Below are 5,539 nucleotides of genomic sequence, written 5' to 3' on the forward strand. Positions count from 1 at the left end.
TTTACAAATAGGCAATTTTCTCGACACCTACAATCAGGGACAAAAGCGTTGAGATATGTTTGCTAATTGAAATGTTTTGGTTAGAGATCCGTACTTCCGTGATAGAAAAAAACACCTTAAGTACGTCAATAGCCACCCCCTCCTCCCCCCCTTTCCCCCCCCTCCCCACACGCCCAATCAATGTTGAAACAGCCTTTAGCGATGCTGTTACTAGGTAACAACATTGGAAAGGGGAGAGGGGAGGGGTGAAAGATTAGAAGTGTAGAAACGACAAATTACACTTGAAATGAGAAGTACACGAGAATAGGGTTGGTACCGGCTACGTCAACTTCGCCCGCAGTTTACCCTCTTAAAAGGTTGGTTTCCCCTAATTATTCGGAAAATAACTTCCTTTTCCAATTATCGACAGACTTTAAAAAACCGGAACAAAAAGAAAGTTTGCGAAAGTTCAAGAATTTCCAATTTTTCCACCCACGCGGCATCGCTGTCAGGTCGCTGGAAATGCGGTCATGGTTAGTGCGCTGGACTCCGGAACGAGCCGTTCGGGTTCAAGCCGTAGCCATTGTGTTGTGTTCTTGGGCGAGACACTTTACTCCCACAGTGCCTCTCTCCACCCAGGGGTTTATTCCTAGTCGCTTCATTCTACAGAAACCGGAGATAAGTACTGGCCTGATTGACCAGTTGGCTCGTATGCAGACTTTACCCGTACTTTAAGTAACGTTACCGGTTGAATAGATTTGCCTTCTAGACCCAGGAACACAATTTTTGGCGGAGTAAGTTGTATATTAGCGTTTTATTTGTGATATTTTTGACTGGCAGACTTTGGAGCCATATTCAAGAACAAAGAACACTTTTTTCAGAGTAAGGGTGGTCTTTCGGACATTGTATATCCGCACCGAATTCCCTGACGCCCATATTTGTGTACATTTCTAACAAGAGTAACTCAATCACCGTGTGGTGTCTTAGAAGATTTTCGCGCAAATGCTGTTGAACAAGTACTAAACTTTAGCTCTCTTTAAACTGTGAACATAACCGTTTTATTACGTTAGATTGGTAAAAATACGACAGCCGATTTAGCTACTAGAAAGTGGCATCCATTGAAAAAGACTAATACACTTTCGTAACTTTACGTTAGTCAATACTTTGAACTTGAAATTACGTAAAAGTCAAACAAAACTTCCCATGGTCGAGCCATGATTGAAAAACGATCTTGTGGGTGAAAACGGGTTTGTCATTGAACCAAAAGAAGCTGGCTGCTTGAAAAAGGCTCTAAACCAAATGGAGCCTGTCCCTGGAATGCAATCCCAGGCGCTGAGTTTGATCCCAATGAGAAACTTGAGCCAGCATTACTGACTGCATAAAACGAAGATGTAATACTGTCCACCGAATGTTTTAGAAAGCTGGTAGATGGAACAGAAACATTGTTTGTTGAATTTACAGCTTGCCCTGTTCCTTGCTGTGGTGTTACGCCATCTGTTCGCCGTCTGGCGGAGTTATGAGTTACGAATGTGAACTGCGAAGCTGCAGAATTTGGCGGGGACATTCTGTAAGCACTGTTTCCTGTAGGCCCGCTAACGAGCATCGCTGACTGACTACTGGGGGCAGTTGCCTTCTGTTCTACAAGATCTGGCATGGCTGCAAGCGCGCGCAATGGGTTGTTTGTGCTAGCATCATGGCTGACATTCGACTTAACAGAGTGAAGTAAGTTTGGATTCACAGACACCATAGCGGTGCTGTTGTAGTTTGCATCTGAGCGCGACGAGATGAGATTATCAATGGCATAGGAAAGACTTGAGTTCAAATCACTAGAGCCGATTAGAGACTCGGCAGAGAAATCCGAGTAAGTAGTCCTGGATGGCCGTGTTTGAAGTTGGGATTCCTGTGTCATAACTGAATCTCCCATCAGTTCGTTTCCTCCAATCAGCGCCTCTGCCGAGTAATTCGAAAAACTCTGAGCATGGCCTTGTTCACTGGGTGTACTCTGAATTGACGGGGCCACGGCCATTGTTAAACTGCTCTGTTGGTTTGGATTGCTGTCAGAATTAACAGATGCGGTCGTTATGTGTGGAATGTTCGGCAGAACCACTTCACTTGAGGCAAGCAGAGATTCGGCAGAGAAGCTAAGGCTGCCAGAGCCAAGCTGCGAAACTTGTTGGTGTTGCTGCAAATCTGACGACGTTTGTGTTTGCTCCATGCTCTGAGGTAAACCAGCTAAAGATGCAATACTGTGGGAAAGGCGTGGTATCTGGCCAGCCTGACTCATTCCTATACTAGAAACTTGTACAGTTGGTTTACCACAATCTACTCGAGTTGGCATGGTATTAGCTGGAACTGACGCCTGAGTGGTAATACCTGGGATCAGAGAATTGACGTTAAAAGTCTGTATTGTCATTATCTCCGGTTGAGGCTGACAAATACTAATATTTCCTGGTGGTTCCTGGGAGCCGCAAGTGCTCGCTCTCTTTGTCATCCTGGTGTTGTCTCTCACAGTTAAGTGTGCTGCTCCACGTTTGTTTGAGGCCGAGGTCGCTTTATTTTCTAACAAAGGTTTGTTTTGGGAATTTCTATTCGTGTTTTGAGTTCGGCTTGTATTAACCGCCGATTTTTTCTGACCCTTGTCGGCAGGCCCTCCTTTTTTCGCTTTACAACCCCCTTGGTTTTTGCACGCATCTGTCGACGCCTTTGGACGAGGAGTACTCTCGTTGTTCTGACTAATTTTGGACACAGTTATACTCTGGTTTGGAGTAGCAGTCACATAGAATGCCGGCAAGCTGGTGCTCTGTGTCACAACAGTGTTGCTGACTCCAGCTGCAGCGTGTTGATTACCCAGGCTGTTTGGCACTGGCACAGCGACAAGAGGAGTTGACATCTGAACTGCACTGGGAACAGCAGCACATGAGCTAATCACAGCTGGTTGGAGGTTCAGGATAGCGGCAGAGTTATGCCCCGTTGCAGGAGCAACAAGTGGGACATCATTCACCACACTTATTGGCGAAATTGATGTACCAGGTTGTAGTGCAACTTTCATGATGGCTGCTACACTGTGTCTTGAGTAGCCTGCTTGAGACTGCAACACTCGAGAAGCAGAGCTGACTGGCGTGCTAACAGTCTGTAACGGCTGCTGTGTTACAGAGCAGGGCACCTTATTTCCAAACTGTACAACAGGGGGATTAAAGGATGGATTAGGATTCGACAAACTGCTAATGTTTCCCTGTGGCTGGTTTAATTCAAGTTGGCCAAGGTTGTTTGCACTATTCTGCACAACAGATGTTGTTGGAAGTTGAACCGTTGGACATGTTGTAACTGGAGTAAAAACAGACGCTGTGCTACTTGCTGCAGAAATTGGATTAGTTGTTATAATAAAAGGGGCCACATAAGCAATTGATTCTCTCTTCGATTGCTCCTTCGCGACAGAAGCCGAAGTGATCGGCAAATGATTAAGCACAGCAGTGGTTGCAGTAGTGGGCTGAGTTGCATTACTGATCACTGTTGTTTGGCTGGTAACCTGTGGTGGTCTCGACGCAGTTGTCACTGCTGCAGTCGGTGATTCCCTTGATTTTGGGACCTCTGTCGTCGTCATAGCAATAGCATCATCAGGTGTATCTGTGTCGACTGTCCCAGATGAGGTAGAATCTGTTGTTGTTGTTGTTGTTGTTGTGGGGATTTTTCTTGGAATAGCTATGCTATTTTTCTTTAATAAATCTCTCAACAGCTTGTTTTCTTTAGTAGTCGTTCCAAGTCGAGTTTTCAATAGCTGAACTTCTTGAGCTAGAAGAGGAAAAAATTATGGGTAAACAATAAACAACATCACAGGCAAAGATGACAAGGAGGTTTGAGCTCAATGGACATATGGGGGTGCTTACAAGAGCAATGAAGGAGGCACAGTGGCCTCATGGTTAGTGCGTTTGTCTCCAAATCGAGCTATCCGGCTTTGAGCCCGGCCGGGAACATTGCATTGTGTTTTTGGGCCAGACACTTTACTCTCTCAGCATCTCTCTCCACCCAGGTATATAAATGAGTACCAGCGTATTTAATGCTGGTGGTGACCCTGTGATGGACTAGCATCCCATCCAGGGAGGAGTGGAAATAGTCTTAGTCGCTTCATGCTAAAGAACGCAGGAGAAGCTGTGGTATACAGAGTTAAGCTTACAAGAGAAATGGGAAGCTTACTGGAAGAGCAGAAAGATAATTATTTGAAACAGTGGCCACGACGAATATTTTAAGGAAATGTACTATACAACTTCAAGGAGAGATTGGAAGTTCGGCGACGTTTCTTCTGGGTGCAAGAACTCGCTTCTGGAGAGTTATACGCTTCTACAATCGTTTGCTTCACTGGACACTTCATGGGACTGACTACCGTGACGTTTTCTTCGGGTTATTCAAAATTCTTCTTGGAAAATTTTAAATGCAATTTAAGGTTGATTCAGTCGAATTGCGACATAAAATGTATGTTCCGAGCTCGTATTCGGAATACTTGAGTTTGAAAACTAGCATCTTGACGAATTATCACCAAACAAAAAACTCACGGAAAGCTTGCGTTGTGTAACATTCGAGTTGTTTCCAGTGCTGAAGTCGTAAACATCCATGTTTTTCAATTTGGTAACTCAGCAGTATTCGTGCGTGCACGAGCACCCTTATATTAGTTCCACAACAGCATAACGAAGTCAGTCCTACGGACGTGTGTCAATTATTACAGTATTATTTTATGAGTGCGATGATCATACGTTGATCAACATTAACGTACACTTTTATCAAACTAAATAAGGTCGTATTTCTAATAGAATAGCGAACTAGAAGTAATGATGACGGCACCGTAGCACATTTGTAACTACGGTTTCGGTATTTTGGTAAATTTCCATGCGGTATTGCGGTTTTTTACGTTTTTTACGCGGTTTTGCGGTTTTCGGACCTCCCTTAAGCCCCCTTCCTCAAAGTGTCTCTCTCAACTCAGGTGTATAAATGGGTACTGGCGAATTTAATGCTGGGGGTAACCCTGCGATGGACTAGAATCCCATCCAGAGGGAGTAAAAATATTTCTAGTCGTTTCATGCTACAGAAACCGGGATAAGCTCCGGCGTGATGGGCCACTTGGCTCGTACGCAGACTTTACCTTTTACCTTACAAGAGGAATGAGAAGTTCATTAGAAGAGCAGAAGATAATTTTCACAACAAGAGGGCGAAGAAAAGAAATGTTTACATATATATCTTATTAACCAAGGACAAGGACCATAGCGGAAGAATATCAGCCCTAGATCTCAGTAGTATGGGGCAAGCACACGAGGTCTGTACGAAAAGATCAAGGGCCGGTATTGTCGCAGTACAGCCCTAAGGTTTGACTGATAAAAAAAATATGATTTTAAAACATGATTCAGTTTCCCACAGAATAACAATTGATAAAGTTAAGAAAGTGACTGACATTAACCCTTATATTGCTAATTGGCTTATTAACTTTTTAAAAGATCGTCAGCAAAGGGTGTGTGTAGACAATGTCATTGTTCCATTCCTGCCTGTCGATCGAGGTGTGCCGCAGGGTACTGCT

General features: G+C 44.2%; 1 pseudogene; it reads right to left on the bottom strand.

The window, feature by feature from the left end:
• Positions 1–1,120: 1,120 nt before the first annotated feature.
• LOC149109733 (uncharacterized) lies at positions 1,121–3,789 on the bottom strand (annotated as a pseudogene).
• Positions 3,790–5,539: the final 1,750 nt, after the last annotated feature.

This window comes from Orbicella faveolata, unplaced genomic scaffold (genome assembly GCF_042242905.1).
Source record: "Orbicella faveolata isolate gen_17 unplaced genomic scaffold, um_ofav_v1 contig_25, whole genome shotgun sequence".
NCBI lineage: Eukaryota > Metazoa > Cnidaria > Anthozoa > Scleractinia > Merulinidae > Orbicella > Orbicella faveolata.